This window comes from Ascaphus truei, chromosome 4 (assembly GCF_040206685.1).
Source record: "Ascaphus truei isolate aAscTru1 chromosome 4, aAscTru1.hap1, whole genome shotgun sequence".
NCBI classification, from domain to species: domain Eukaryota; kingdom Metazoa; phylum Chordata; class Amphibia; order Anura; family Ascaphidae; genus Ascaphus; species Ascaphus truei.
The window spans coordinates 154,762,067-154,779,721 of record NC_134486.1 but is presented as its reverse complement, the minus strand read 5'-3'; positions in this window follow the sequence as shown (position 1 = coordinate 154,779,721).

The window sequence follows — 17,655 nt, the reverse complement described above, 5'->3', positions numbered from 1 at the left end:
TAAAAAATATCACAAAATTCTTCTAAGTCCCTCGGGAAGAGTGAAAGACGCGCACGTTCATTTTCAGAGCTCCTAGACCTTCCTATAAGAAGTTAGCCAAAAAGTAGCTTCGAAAAACGCTTAGGTTAAGTTTCAGAGTTGCTTCTAATGTACCAAAGCTGGACTTAGACATAATTTCACTCTCACAACATTATGGCTGGTTGGAGACAGTCCGAACCACAAGTACCGGGTCCATGGTTCTGGCCGTATACTGGGGGGACGGGGACGACTCCCATTAACCCCTGACTATACCGGGGATACGCTTATCACAATGCCTTTCTGGTCTGTGCTGAAGCAGGGCATTCTGGCAGCCAAGTGGCTTGACCTTTATTAGTGAGCCTGGTTACCCCCTCTCGGAACCACAGACTTAGAAATCGCCAGCTCATATACAGTGCATAAAATATATTTATATATATATACCCTTATACACCATTTTAATAAAAAATATCACAAAATTCTTCTATGTCCCTCGGGAAGAGTGAAAGACGCGCACGTTCATTTTCAGAGCTCCTAGACCTTCCTATAAGAAGTTAGCCATAAAGTAGCTTCGAAAAACGCTTAGGTTAAGTTTCAGAGTTGCTTCTAATGAACCAAAGCTGGACTTAGACATAATTTCACTCTCACAACATTATGGCTGGTTGGAGACAGTCCGAACCACAAGTACCGGGTCCATGGTTCTGGGCGTATACTGGGGGGACGGGGACGACTCCCATTAACCCCTGACTATACCGGGGATACGCTTATCACAATGCCTTTCTGGTCTGTGCTGAAGCAGGGCATTCTGGCAGCCAAGTGGCTTGACCTTTATTAGTGAGCCTGGTTACCCCCTCTCGGAACCACAGACTTAGAAATCGCCAGCTCATATACAGTGCATAAAATATATTTATATATATACCCTTATACACCATTTTAATAAAAAATATCACAAAATTCTTCTATGTCCCTCGGGAAGAGTGAAAGACGCGCACGTTCATTTTCAGAGCTCCTAGACCTTCCTATAAGAAGTTAGCCATAAAGTAGCTTCGAAAAATGCTTAGGTTAAGTTTCAGAGTTGCTTCTAATGAACCAAAGCTGGACTTAGACATAATTTCACTCTCACAACATTATGGCTGGTTGGAGACAGTCCGAACCACAAGTACCGGGTCCATGGTTCTGGGCGTATACTGGGGGGACGGGGACGACTCCCATTAACCCCTGACTATACCGGGGATACGCTTATCACAATGCCTTTCTGGTCTGTGCTGAAGCAGGGCATTCTGGCAGCCAAGTGGCTTGACCTTTATTAGTGAGCCTGGTTACCCCCTCTCGGAACCACAGACTTAGAAATCGCCAGCTCATATACAGTGCATAAAATATATTTATATATATACCCTTATACACCATTTTAATAAAAAATATCACAAAATTCTTCTAAGTCCCTCGGGAAGAGTGAAAGACGCGCACGTTCATTTTCAGAGCTGCTAGACCTTCCTATAAGAAGTTAGCCAAAAAATAGCTTCGAAAAACGCTTAGGTTAAGTTTCAGAGTTGCTTCTAATGTACCAAAGCTGGACTTAGACATAATTTCACTCTCACAACATTATGGCTGGTTGGAGACATTCCGAACCACAAGTACCGAGTCCATGGTTCTGGGCGTATACTGGGGGGACGGGGACGACTCCCATTAACCCCTGACTATACCGGGGATACGCTTATCACAATGCCTTTCTAGTCTGTGCTGAAGCAGGGCATTCTGGCAGCCAAGTGGCTTGACCTTTATTAGTGAGCCTGGTTACCCCCTCTCGGAACCACAGACTTAGAAATCGCCAGCTCATATACAGTGCATAAAATATATTTATATATATATACCCTTATACACCATTTTAATAAAAAATATCACAAAATTCTTCTATGTCCCTCGGGAAGAGTGAAAGACGCGCACGTTCATTTTCAGAGCTCGTAGACCTTCCTATAAGAAGTTAGCCAAAAAGTAGCTTCGAAAAACGCTTAGGTTAAGTTTCAGAGTTGCTTCTTATGTACCAAAGCAGGACTTAGACATAATTTCACTCTCACAACATTATGGCTGGTTGGAGACAGTCCGAACCACAAGTACCGGGTCCATGGTTCTGGCCGTATACTGGGGGGACGGGGACGACTCCCATTAACCCCTGACTATACCGGGGATACGCTTATCACAATGCCTTTCTAGTCTGTGCTGAAGCAGGGCATTCTGGCAGCCAAGTGGCTTGACCTTTATTAGTGAGCCTGGTTACCCCCTCTCGGAACCACAGACTTAATAATCGCCAGCTCATATACAGTGCATAAAATATATTTATATACTGTATATATACCCTTATACACCATTTTAATAAAAAATATCACAAAATTCTTCTATGTCCCTCGGGCAGAGTGAAAGACGCGCACGTTCATTTTCAGAGCTCGTAGACCTTCCTATAAGAAGTTAGCCAAAAAGTAGCTTCGAAAAACGCTTAGGTTAAGTTTCAGAGTTGCTTCTAATGTACCAAAGCTGGACTTCGACATAATTTCACTCTCACAACATTATGGCTGGTTGGAGACAGTCCGAACCACAAGTACCGGGTCCATGGTTCTGGGCGTATACTGGGGGGACGGGGACGACTCCCATTAACCCCTGACTATACCGGGGATACGCTTATCACAATGGCTTTCTGGTCTGTGCTGAAGCAGGGCATTCTGGCAGCCAAGTGGCTTGACCTTTATTAGTGAGCCTGGTTACCCCCTCTCGGAACCACAGACTTAGAAATCGCCAGCTCATATACAGTGCATAAAATATATTTATATATATATACCCTTATACACCATTTTAATAAAAAATATAACAAAATTCTTCTATGTCCCTCGGGAAGAATGAAAGACGCGCACGTTCATTTTCAGAGCTCCTAGACCTTCCTATAAGAAGTTAGCCAAAAAGTAGCTTCGAAAAACGCTTAGGTTAAGTTTCAGAGTTGCTTCTAATGTACCAAAGCTGGACTTAGACATAATTTCACTCTCACAACATTATGGCTGGTTGGAGACAGTCCGAACCACAAGTACCGGTTCCATGGTTCTGGCCGTATACTGGGGGGACGGGGACGACTCCCATTAACCCCTGACTATACCGGGGATACGCTTATCACAATGCCTTTCTAGTCTGTGCTGAAGCAGGGCATTCTGGCAGCCAAGTGGCTTGACCTTTATTAGTGAGCCTGGTTACCCCCTCTCGGAACCACAGACTTAGAAATCGCCAGCTCATATACAGTGCATAAAATATATTTATATATATACCCTTATACACCATTTTAATAAAAAATATCACAAAATTCTTCTAAGTCCCTCGGGAAGAGTGAAAGACGCGCACGTTCATTTTCAGAGCTCCTAGACCTTCCTATAAGAAGTTAGCCAAAAAGTAGCTTCGAAAAACGCTTAGGTTAAGTTTCAGAGTTGCTTCTAATGTACCAAAGCTGGACTTAGACATAATTTCACTCTCACAACATTATGGCTGGTTGGAGACAGTCCGAACCACAAGTACCGAGTCCATGGTTCTGGGCGTATACTGGGGGGACGGGGACGACTCCCATTAACCCCTGACTACGGGGATACGCTTATCACAATGCCTTTCTGGTCTGTGCTGAAGCAGGGCATTCTGGCAGCCAAGTGGCTTGACCTTTATTAGTGAGCCTGGTTACCCCCTCTCGGAACCACAGACTTAGAAATCGCCAGCTCATATACAGTGCATAAAATATATTTATATATATACCCTTATACACCATTTTAATAAAAAATATCACAAAATTCTTCTAAGTCCCTCGGGAAGAGTGATAGACGCGCACGTTCATTTTCAGAGCTCCTAGACCTTCCTATAAGAAGTTAGCCAAAAAGTAGCTTCGAAAAACGCTTAGGTTAAGTTTCAGAGTTGCTTCTAATGTACCAAAGCTGTACTGAGACATAATTTCACTCTCACAACATTATGGCTGGTTGGAGACAGTCCGAAACACAAGTACCGGGTCCATGGTTCTGGCCGTATACTGGGGGGACGGGGACGACTCCCATTAACCCCTGACTATACCGGGTATACGCTTATCACAATGCCTTTCTGGTCTGTGCTGAAGAAGGGCATTCTGGCAGCCAAGTGGCTTGACCTTTATTAGTGAGCCTGGTTACCCCCTCTCGGAACCACAGACTTAGAAATCGCCAGCTCATATACAGTGCATAAAATGTATTTATATATATATACCCTTATACACCATTTTAATAAAAAATATCACAAAATTCTTCTAAGTCCCTCGGGAAGAGTAAAAGACGCGCACGTTTATTTTCAGAGCTCCTAGACCTTCCTATAAGAAGTTAGCCAAAAAGTAGGTTCGAAAAACGCTTAGGTTAAGTTTCAGAGTTGCTTCTAATGTACCAAAGCTGGACTTAGACATAATTTTACTCTCACAACATTATGGCTGGTTGGAGACAGTCCGAACCACAAGTACCGGGTCCATGGTTCTGGGCGTATACTGGGGGGACGGGGACGACTCCCATTAACCCCTGACTATACCGGGTATACGCTTATCACAATGCCTTTCTGGTCTGTGCTGAAGCAGGGCATTCTGGCAGCCAAGTGGCTTGACCTTTTTGTTAGTGAGCCTGGTTACCCCCTCTCGGAACCACAGACTTAGAAATCGCCAGCTCATATACAGTGCATAAAATATATTTATATATATACCCTTATACACCATTTTAATAAAAAATATCACAAAATTCTTCTAAGTCCCTCGGGAAGAGTGAAAGACGCGCACGTTCATTTTCAGAGCTCCTAGACCTTCCTATAAGAAGTTAGCCAAAAAGTAGCTTCGAAAAACGCTTAGGTTAAGTTTCAGAGTTGCTTCTAATGTACCAAAGCTGGACTTAGACATAATTTCACTCTCACAACATTATGGCTGGTTGGAGACAGTCCGAACCACAAGTACCGGGTCCATGGTTCTGGGCGTATACTGGGGGGACGGGGACGACTGCCATTAACCCCTGACTATACCGGGGATACGCTTATCACAATGCCTTTCTGGTCTGTGCTGAAGCAGGGCATTCTGGCAGCCAAGTGGCTTGACCTTTATTAGTGAGCCTGGTTACCCCCTCTCGGAACCACAGACTTAGAAATCGCCAGCTCATATACAGTGCATAAAATATATTTATCTATATACCCTTATACACCATTTTAATAAAAAATATCACAAAATTCTTCTAAGTCCCTCGGGAAGAGTGAGAGACGCGCACGTTCATTTTCAGAGCTCCTAGACCTTCCTATAAGAAGTTAGCCAAAAAGTAGCTTCGAAAAACGCTTAGGTTAAGTTTCAGAGTTGCTTCTAATGTACCAAAGCTGTACTGAGACATAATTTCACTCTCACAACATTATGGCTGGTTGGAGACAGTCCGAACCACAAGTACCGGGTCCATGGTTCTAGCCGTATACTGGGGGGACGGAGACGACTCCCATTAACCCCTGACTATACCGGGGATACGCTTATCACAATTCCTTTCTGGTCTGTGCTGAAGCAGGGCATTCTGGCAGCCAAGTGGCTTGACCTTTATTAGTGAGCCTGGTTACCCCCTCTCGGAACCACAGACTTAGAAATCGCCAGCTCATATACAGTGCATAAAATATATTTATATATACCCTTATACACCATTTTAATAAAAAATATCACAAAATTCTTCTAAGTCCCTCGGGAAGAGTGAAAGACGCGCACGTTCATTTTCAGAGCTCCTAGACCTTCCTATAAGAAGTTAGCCAAAAAGTAGGTTCGAAAAACGCTTAGGTTAAGTTTCAGAGTTGCTTCTAATGTACCAAAGCTGTTCTGAGACATAATTTCACTCTCACAACATTATGGCTGGTTGGAGACAGTCCGGACCACAAGTACCGGGTCCATGGTTCTGGCCGTATACTGGGGGGACGGGGACGACTCCCATTAACCCCTGACTATACCGGGTATACGCTTATCACAATGCCTTTCTGGTCTGTGCTGAAGCAGGGCATTCTGGCAGCCAAGTGGCTTGACCTTTTTGTTAGTGAGCCTGGTTACCCCCTCTCGGAACCACAGACTTAGAAATCGCCAGCTCATATACAGTGCATAAAATATATTTATATATATACCCTTATACACCATTTTAATAAAAAATATCACAAAATTCTTCTAAGTCCCTCGGGAAGAGTGAAAGACGCGCACGTTCATTTTCAGAGCTCCTAGACCTTCCTATAAGAAGTTAGCCAAAAAGTAGCTTCGAAAAACGCTTAGGTTAAGTTTCAGAGTTGCTTCTAATGTACCAAAGCTGTACTGAGACATAATTTCACTCTCACAACATTATGGCTGGTTGGAGACAGTCCGAACCACAAGTACCGGGTCCATGGTTCTGGGCGTATACTGGGGGGACGGGGACGACTGCCATTAACCCCTGACTATACCGGGTATACGCTTATCACAATGCCTTTCTGGTCTGTGCTGAAGCAGGGCATTCTGGCAGCCAAGTGGCTTGACCTTTATTAGTGAGCCTTGTTACCCCCTCTCGGAACCACAGACTTAGAAATCGCCAGCTCATATACAGTGCATAAAATATATTTATATATATACCCTTATACACCATTTTAATAAAAAATATCACAAAATTCTTCTAAGTCCCTCGGGAAGAGTGAAAGACGCGCACGTTCATTTTCAGAGCTCCTAGACCTTCCTATAAGAAGTTAGCCAAAAAGTAGCTTCGAAAAACGCATAGGTTAAGTTTCAGAGTTGCTTCTAATGTACCAAAGCTGGACTTAGACATAATTTCACTCTCACAACATTATGGCTGGTTGGAGACAGTCCGAACCACAAGTACCGGGTCCATGGTTCTGGGCGTATACTGGGGGGACGGGGACGACTGCCATTAACCCCTGACTATACCGGGGATACGCTTATCACAATGCCTTTCTGGTCTGTGCTGAAGCAGGGCATTCTGGCAGCCAAGTGGCTTGACCTTTATTAGTGAGCCTGGTTACCCCCTCTCGGAACCACAGACTTAGAAATCGCCAGCTCATATACAGTGCATAAAATATATTTATCTATATACCCTTATACACCATTTTAATAAAAAATATCACAAAATTCTTCTAAGTCCCTCGGGAAGAGTGAACGACGCGCACGTTCATTTTCAGAGCTCCTAGACCTTCCTATAAGAAGTTAGCCAAAAAGTAGCTTCGAAAAACGCTTAGGTTAAGTTTCAGAGTTGCTTCTAATGTACCAAAGCTGTACTGAGACATAATTTCACTCTCACAACATTATGGCTGGTTGGAGACAGTCCGAACCACAAGTACCGGGTCCATGGTTCTGGCCGTATACTGGGGGGACGGAGACGACTCCCATTAACCCCTGACTATACCGGGGATACGCTTATCACAATTCCTTTCAGGTCTGTGCTGAAGCAGGGCATTCTGGCAGCCAAGTGGCTTGACCTTTTTGTAAGTGAGCCTGGTTACCCCCTCTCGGAACCACAGACTTAGAAATCGCCAGCTCATATACAGTGCATAAAATATATTTAAATATATACCCTTATACACCATTTTAATAAAAAATATCACAAAATTCTTCTAAGTCCCTCGGGAAGAGAGAAAGACGCGCACGTTCATTTTCAGAGCTCATAGACCTTCCTATAAGAAGTTAGCCAAAAAGTAGCTTCGAAAAACGCTTAGGTTAAGTTTCAGAGTTGCTTCTAATGTACCAAAGCTGGACTTAGACATAATTTCACTCTCACAACATTATGGCTGGTTGGAGACAGTCCGAACCACAAGTACCGGGTCCATGGTTCTGGGCGTATACTGGGGGGACGGGGACGACTCCCATTAACCCCTGACTATACCGGGGATACGCTTATCACAATGCCTTTCTGGTCTGTGCTGAAGCAGGGCATTCTGGCAGCCAAGTGGCTTGACCTTTATTAGTGAGCCTGGTTACCCCCTCTCGAAACAACAGACTTAGAAATCGCCAGCTTATATACAGTGCATAAAATATATTTATCTATATACCCTTATACACCATTTTAATAAAAAATATCACAAAATTCTTCTAAGTCCCTCGGGAAGAGTGAACGACGCGCACGTTCATTTTCAGAGCTCCTAGACCTTCCTATAAGAAGTTAGCCAAAAAGTAGCTTCGAAAAACGCTTAGGTTAAGTTTCAGAGTTGCTTCTAATGTACCAAAGCTGTACTGAGACATAATTTCACTCTCACAACATTATGGCTGGTTGGAGACAGTCCGAACCACAAGTACCGGGTCCATGGTTCTGGCCGTATACTGGGGGGACGGGGACGACTCCCATTAACCCCTGACTATACCGGGTATACGCTTATCACAATGCCTTTCTGGTCTGTGCTGAAGCAGGGCATTCTGGCAGCCAAGTGGCTTGACCTTTTTGTTAGTGAGCCTTGTTACCCCCTCTCGGAACCACAGACTTAGAAATCGCCAGCTCATATACAGTGCATAAAATATATTTATATATATACCCTTATACACCATTTTAATAAAAAATATCACAAAATTCTTCTAAGTCCCTCGGGAAGAGTGAAAGACGCGCACGTTCATTTTCAGAGCTCCTAGACCTTCCTATAAGAAGTTAGCCAAAAAGTAGCTTCGAAAAACGTTTAGGTTAAGTTTCAGAGTTGCTTCTAATGTACCAAAGCTGGACTTAGACATAATTTCACTCTCACAACATTATGGCTGGTTGGAGACAGTCCGAACCACAAGTACCGGGTCCATGGTTCTGGGCGTATACTGGGGGGACGGGGACGACTGCCATTAACCCCTGACTATACCGGGGATACGCTTATCACAATGCCTTTCTGGTCTGTGCTGAAGCAGGGCATTCTGGCAGCCAAGTGGCTTGACCTTTATTAGTGAGCCTGGTTACCCCCTCTCGGAACCACAGACTTAGAAATCGCCAGCTCATATACAGTGCATAACATATATTTATCTATATACCCTTATACACCATTTTAATAAAAAATATCACAAAATTCTTCTAAGTCCCTCGGGAAGAGTGAACGACGCGCACGTTCATTTTCAGAGCTCCTAGACCTTCCTATAAGAAGTTAGCCAAAAAGTAGCTTCGAAAAACGCTTAGGTTAAGTTTCAGAGTTGCTTCTAATGTACCAAAGCTGTACTGAGACATAATTTCACTCTCACAACATTATGGCTGGTTGGAGACAGTCCGAACCACAAGTACCGGGTCCATGGTTCTGGCTGTATACTGGGGGGACGGAGACGACTCCCATTAACCCCTGACTATACCGGGGATACGCTTATCACAATTCCTTTCTGGTCTGTGCTGAAGCAGGGCATTCTGGCAGCCAAGTGGCTTGACCTTTATTAGTGAGCCTGGTTACCCCCTCTCGGAACCACAGACTTAGAAATCGCCAGCTCATATACAGTGCATAAAATATATTTATATATATACCCTTATACACCATTTTAATAAAAAATATCACAAAATTCTTCTAAGTCCCTCGGGAAGAGTGAAAGACGCGCACGTTCATTTTCAGAGCTTCTAGACCTTCCTATAAGAAGTTAGCCAAAAAGTAGGTTCGAAAAACGCTTAGGTTAAGTTTCAGAGTTGCTTCTAATGTACCAAAGCTGTACTGAGACATAATTTCACTCTCACAACATTATGGCTGGTTGGAGACAGTCCGAACCACAAGTACCGGGTCCATGGTTCTGGCCGTATACGGGGGGGACGGGGACGACTCCCATTAACCCCTGACTATACCGGGTATACGCTTATCACAATGCCTTTCTGGTCTGTGCTGAAGCAGGGCATTCTGGCAGCCAAGTGGCTTGAACTTTTTGTTAGTGAGCCTGGTTACCCCCTCTCGGAACCACAGACTTAGAAATCGCCAGCTCATATACAGTGCATAAAATATATTTATATATATACCCTTATACACCATTTTAATAAAAAATATCACAAAATTCTTCTAAGTCCCTCGGGAAGAGTGAACGACGCGCACGTTCATTTTCAGAGCTCCTAGACCTTCCTATAAGAAGTTAGCCAAAAAGTAGCTTCGAAAAACGCTTAGGTTAAGTTTCAGAGTTGCTTCTAATGTACCAAAGCTGTACTGAGACATAATTTCACTCTCACAACATTATGGCTGGTTGGAGACAGTCCGAACCACAAGTACCGGGTCCATGGTTCTGGCCGTATACTGGGGGGACGGAGACGACTCCCATTAACCCCTGACTATACCGGGGATACGCTTATCACAATTCCTTTCTGGTCTGTGCTGAAGCAGGGCATTCTGGCAGCCAAGTGGCTTGACCTTTATTAGTGAGCCTGGTTACCCCCTCTCGGAACCACAGACTTAGAAATCGCCAGCTCATATACAGTGCATAAAATATATTTATATATATACCCTTATACACCATTTTAATAAAAAATATCACAAAATTCTTCTAAGTCCCTCGGGAAGAGTGAAAGACGCGCACGTTCATTTTCAGAGCTCCTAGACCTTCCTATAAGAAGTTAGCCAAAAAGTAGGTTCGAAAAACGCTTAGGTTAAGTTTCAGAGTTTCTTCTAATGTACCAAAGCTGTACTGAGACATAATTTCACTCTCACAACATTATGGCTGGTTGGAGACAGTCCGAACCACAAGTACCGGGTCCATGGTTCTGGCCGTATACGGGGGGGACGGGGACGACTCCCATTAACCCCTGACTATACCGGGTATACGCTTATCACAATGCCTTTCTGGTCTGTGCTGAAGCAGGGCATTCTGGCAGCCAAGTGGCTTGAACTTTTTGTTAGTGAGCCTGGTTACCCCCTCTCGGAACCACAGACTTAGAAATCGCCAGCTCATATACAGTGCATAAAATATATTTATATATATACCCTTATACACCATTTTAATAAAAAATATCACAAAATTCTTCTAAGTCCCTCGGGAAGAGTGAAAGACGCGCACGTTCATTTTCAGAGCTCCTAGACCTTCCTATAAGAAGTTAGCCAAAAAGTAGCTTCGAAAAACGCTTAGGTTAAGTTTCAGAGTTGCTTCTAATGTACCAAAGCTGTACTGAGACATAATTTCACTCTCACAACATTATGGCTGGTTGGAGACAGTCCGAACCACAAGTACCGGGTCCATGGTTCTGGCCGTATACTGGGGGGACGGGGACGACTCCCATTAACCCCTGACTATACCGGGTATACGCTTATCACAATGCCTTTCTGGTCTGTGCTGAAGCAGGGCATTCTGGCAGCCAAGTGGCTTGACCTTTTTGTTAGTGAGCCTGGTTACCCCCTCTCGGAACCACAGACTTAGAAATCGCCAGCTCATATACAGTGCATAAAATATATTTATATATATACCCTTATACACCATTTTAATAAAAAATATCACAAAATTCTTCTAAGTCCCTCGGGAAGAGTGAAAGACGCGCACGTTCATTTTCAGAGCTCCTAGACCTTCCTATAAGAAGTTAGCCAAAAAGTAGCTTCGAAAAACGCTTAGGTTAAGTTTCAGAGTTGCTTCTAATGTACCAAAGCTGGACTTAGACATAATTTCACTCTCACAACATTATGGCTGGTTGGAGACAGTCCGAACCACAAGTACCGGGTCCATGGTTCTGGGCGTATACTGGGGGGACGGGGACGACTGCCATTAACCCCTGACTATACCGGGGATACGCTTATCACAATGCCTTTCTGGTCTGTGCTGAAGCAGGGCATTCTGGCAGCCAAGTGGCTTGACCTTTATTAGTGAGCCTGGTTACCCCCTCTCGGAACCACAGACTTAGAAATCGCCAGCTTATATACAGTGCATAAAATATATTTATCTATATACCCTTATACACCATTTTAATAAAAAATATCACAAAATTCTTCTAAGTCCCTCGGGAAGAGTGAAAGACGCGCACGTTCATTTTCAGAGCTCCTAGACCTTCCTATAAGAAGTTAGCCAAAAAGTAGCTTCGAAAAACGCTTAGGTTAAGTTTCAGAGTTGCTTCTAATGTACCAAAGCTGTACTGAGACATAATTTCACTCTCACAACATTATGGCTGGTTGGAGACAGTCCGAACCACAAGTATCGGGTCCATGGTTCTGGCCGTATACTGGGGGGACGGGGACGACTCCCATTAACCCCTGACTATACCGGGTATACGCTTATCACAATGCCTTTCTGGTCTGTGCTGAAGCAGGGCATTCTGGCAGCCAAGTGGCTTGACCTTTTTGTTAGTGAGCCTGGTTACCCCCTCTCGGAACCACAGACTTAGAAATCGCCAGCTCATATACAGTGCATAAAATATATTTATATATATACCCTTATACACCATTTTAATAAAAAATATCACAAAATTCTTCTAAGTCCCTCGGGAAGAGTGAAAGACGCGCACGTTCATTTTCAGAGCTCCTAGACCTTCCTATAAGAAGTTAGCCAAAAAGTAGCTTCGAAAAACGCTTAGGTTAAGTTTCAGAGTTGCTTCTAATGTACCAAAGCTGTACTGAGACATAATTTCACTCTCACAACATTATGGCTGGTTGGAGACAGTCCGAACCACAAGTACCGGGTCCATGGTTCTGGCCGTATACTGGGGGGACGGGGACGACTCCCATTAACCCCTGACTATACCGGGTATACGCTTATCACAATGCCTTTCTGGTCTGTGCTGAAGCAGGGCATTCTGGCAGCCAAGTGGCTTGACCTTTTTGTTAGTGAGCCTGGTTACCCCCTCTCGGAACCACAGACTTAGAAATCGCCAGCTCATATACAGTGCATAAAATTTATTTATATATATACCCTTATACACCATTTTAATAAAAAATATCACAAAATTCTTCTAAGTCCCTCGGGAAGAGTGAAAGACGCGCACGTTCATTTCCAGAGCTCCTAGACCTTCCTATAAGAAGTTAGCCAAAAAGTAGCTTCGAAAAACGCTTAGGTTAAGTTTCAGAGTTGCTTCTAATGTACCAAAGCTGGACTTAGACATAATTTCACTCTCACAACATAATGGCTGGTTGGAGACAGTCCGAACCACAAGTACCGGGTCCATGGTTCTGGGCGTATACTGGGGGGACGGGGACGACTGCCATTAACCCCTGACTATACCGGGGATACGCTTATCACAATGCCTTTCTGGTCTGTGCTGAAGCAGGGCATTCTGGCAGCCAAGTGGCTTGACCTTTATTAGTGAGCCTGGTTACCCCCTCTCGGAACCACAGACTTAGAAATCGCCAGCTCATATACAGTGCATAAAATATATTTATCTATATACCCTTATACACCATTTTAATAAAAAATATCACAAAATTCTTCTAAGTCCCTCGGGAAGAGTGAAAGACGCGCACGTTCATTTTCAGAGCTCCTAGACCTTCCTATAAGAAGTTAGCCAAAAAGTAGCTTCGAAAAACGCTTAGGTTAAGTTTCAGAGTTGCTTCTAATGTACCAAAGCTGTACTGAGACATAATTTCACTCTCACAACATTATGGCTGGTTGGAGACAGTCCGAACCACAAGTACCGGGTCCATGGTTCTGGCCGTATACGGGGGGTACGGCGACGACTCCCATTAACCCCTGACTATACCGGGTATACGCTTATCACAATGCCTTTCTGGTCTGTGCTGAAGCAGGGCATTCTGGCAGCCAAGTGGCTTGAACTTTTTGTTAGTGAGCCTGGTTACCCCCTCTCGGAACCACAGACTTAGAAATCGCCAGCTCATATACAGTGCATAAAATATATTTATATATATACCCTTATACACCATTTTAATAAAAAATATCACAAAATTCTTCTAAGTCCCTCGGGAAGAGTGAACGACGCGCACGTTCATTTTCAGAGCTCCTAGACCTTCCTATAAGAAGTTAGCCAAAAAGTAGCTTCGAAAAACGCTTAGGTTAAGTTTCAAAGTTGCTTCTAATGTACCAAAGCTGTACTGAGACATAATTTCACTCTCACAACATTATGGCTGGTTGGAGACAGTCCGAACCACAAGTACCGGGTCCATGGTTCTGGCCGTATACTGGGGGGACGGAGACGACTCCCATTAACCCCTGACTATACCGGGGATACGCTTATCACAATTCCTTTCTGGTCTGTGCTGAAGCAGGGCATTCTGGCAGCCAAGTGGCTTGACCTTTATTAGTGAGCCTGGTTACCCCCTCTCGGAACCACAGACTTAGAAATCGCCAGCTCATATACAGTGCATAAAATATATTTATATATATACCCTTATACACCATTTTAATAAAAAATATCACAAAATTCTTCTAAGTCCCTCGGGAAGAGTGAAAGACGCGCACGTTCATTTTCAGAGCTCCTAGACCTTCCTATAAGAAGTTAGCCAAAAAGTAGGTTCGAAAAACGCTTAGGTTAAGTTTCAGAGTTGCTTCTAATGTACCAAAGCTGTACTGAGACATAATTTCACTCTCACAACATTATGGCTGGTTGGAGACAGTCCGAACCACAAGTACCGGGTCCATGGTTCTGGCCGTATACGGGGGGGACGGGGACGACTCCCATTAACCCCTGACTATACCGGGGATACGCTTATCACAATGCCTTTCTGGTCTGTGCTGAAGCAGGGCATTCTGGCAGCCAAGTGGCTTGAACTTTTTGTTAGTGAGCCTGGTTACCCCCTCTCGGAACCACAGACTTAGAAATCGCCAGCTCATATACAGTGCATAAAATATATTTATATATATACCCTTATACACCATTTTAATAAAAAATATCACAAAATTCTTCTAAGTCCCTCGGGAAGAGTGAAAGACGCGCACGTTCATTTTCAGAGCTCCTAGACCTTCCTATAAGAAGTTAGCCAAAAAGTAGCTTCGAAAAACGCTTAGGTTAAGTTTCAGAGTTGCTTCTAATGTACCAAAGCTGTACTGAGACATAATTTCACTCTCACAACATTATGGCTGGTTGGAGACAGTCCGAACCACAAGTACCGGGTCCATGGTTCTGGCCGTATACGGGGGGGACGGGGACGACTCCCATTAACCCCTGACTATACCGGGTATACGCTTATCACAATGCCTTTCTGGTCTGTGCTGAAGCAGGGCATTCTGGCAGCCAAGTGGCTTGAACTTTTTGTTAGTGAGCCTGGTTACCCCCTCTCGGAACCACAGACTTAGAAATCGCCAGCTCATATACAGTGCATAAAATATATTTATATATATACCCTTATACACCATTTTAATAAAAAATATCACAAAATTCTTCTAAGTCCCTCGGGAAGAGTGAAAGACGCGCACGTTCATTTTCAGAGCTCCTAGACCTTCCTATAAGAAGTTAGCCAAAAAGTAGCTTCGAAAAACGCTTAGGTTAAGTTTCAGAGTTGCTTCTAATGTACCAAAGCTGGACTTAGACATAATTTCACTCTCACAACATTATGGCTGGTTGGAGACAGTCCGAACCACAAGTACCGGGTCCATGGTTCTGGGCGTATACTGGGGGGACGGGGACGACTGCCATTAACCCCTGACTATACCGGGGATACGCTTATCACAATGCCTTTCTGGTCTGTGCTGAAGCAGGGCATTCTGGCAGCCAAGTGGCTTGACCTTTATTAGTGAGCCTGGTTACCCCCTCTCGGAACCACAGACTTAGAAATCGCCAGCTTATATACAGTGCATAAAATATATTTATCTATATACCCTTATACACCATTTTAATAAAAAATATCACAAAATTCTTCTAAGTCCCTCGGGAAGAGTGAACGACGCGCACGTTCATTTTCAGAGCTCCTAGACCTTCCTATAAGAAGTTAGCCAAAAAGTAGCTTCGAAAAACGCTTAGGTTAAGTTTCAGAGTTGCTTCTAATGTACCAAAGCTGTACTGAGACATAATTTCACTCTCACAACATTATGGCTGGTTGGAGACAGTCCGAACCACAAGTACCGGGTCCATGGTTCTGGCCGTATACTGGGGGGACGGAGACGACTCCCATTAACCCCTGACTATACCGGGGATACGCTTATCACAATTCCTTTCTGGTCTGTGCTGAAACAGGGCATTCTGGCAGCCAAGTGGCTTGACCTTTATTAGTGAGCCTGGTTACCCCCTCTCGGAACCACAGACTTAGAAATCGCCAGCTCATATACAGTGCATAAAATATATTTATATATATACCCTTATACACCATTTTAATAAAAAATATCACAAAATTCTTCTAAGTCCCTCGGGAAGTGTGAAAGACGCGCACGTTCAATTTCAGAGCTCCTAGACCTTCCTATAAGAAGTTAGCCAAAAAGTAGCTTCGAAAAACGCTTAGGTTAAGTTTCAGAGTTGCTTCTAATGTACCAAAGCTGTACTGAGACATAATTTCACTCTCACAACATTATGGCTGGTTGGAGACAGTCCGAACCACAAGTACCGGGTCCATGGTTCTGGCCGTATACTGGGGGGACGGGGACGACTCCCATTAACCCCTGACTATACCGGGTATACGCTTATCACAATGCCTTTCTGGTCTGTGCTGAAGCAGGGCATTCTGGCAGCCAAGTGGCTTGACCTTTATTAGTGAGCCTGGTTACCCCCTCTCGGAACCACAGACTTAGAAATCGCCAGCTTATATACAGTGCATAAAATATATTTATCTATATACCCTTATACACCATTTTAATAAAAAATATCACAAAATTCTTCTAAGTCCCTCGGGAAGAGTGAAAGACGCGCACGTTCATTTTCAGAGCTCCTAGACCTTCCTATAAGAAGTTAGCCAAAAAGTAGCTTCGAAAAACGCTTAGGTTAAGTTTCAGAGTTGCTTCTAATGTACCAAAGCTGTACTGAGACATAATTTCACTCTCACAACATTATGGCTGGTTGGAGACAGTACGAACCACAAGTACCGGGTCCATGGTTCTGGGCGTATACTGGGGGGACGGGTACGACTGCCATTAACCCCTGACTATACCGGGGATACGCTTATCACAATGCCTTTCTGGTCTGTGCTGAAGCAGGGCATTCTGGCAGCCAAGTGGCTTGACCTTTATTAGTGAGCCTGGTTACCCGCTCTCGGAACCACAGACTTAGAAATCGCCAGCTCATATACAGTGCATAAAATATATTTATCTATATACCCTTATACACCATTTTAATAAAAAATATCACAAAATTCTTCTAAGTCCCTCGGGAAGAGTGAAAGACGCGCACGTTCATTTTCAGAGCTCCTAGACCTTCCTATAAGAAGTTAGCCAAAAAGTAGCTTCGAAAAACGCTTAGGTTAAGTTTCAGAGTTGCTTCTAATGTACCAAAGCTGGACTTAGACATAATTTCACTCTCACAACATTATGGCTGGTTGGAGACAGTCCGAACCACAAGTACCGGGTCCATGGTTCTGGGCGTATACTGGGGGGACGGGGACGACTGCCATTAACCCCTGACTATACCGGGGATACGCTTATCACAATGCCTTTCTGGTCTGTGCTGAAGCAGGGCATTCTGGCAGCCAAGTGGCTTGACCTTTATTAGTGAGCCTGGTTACCCCCTCTCGGAACCACAGACTTAGAAATCGCCAGCTCATATACAGTGCATAAAATATATTTATCTATATACCCTTATACACCATTTTAATAAAAAATATCACAAAATTCTTCTAAGTCCCTCGGGAAGAGTGAAA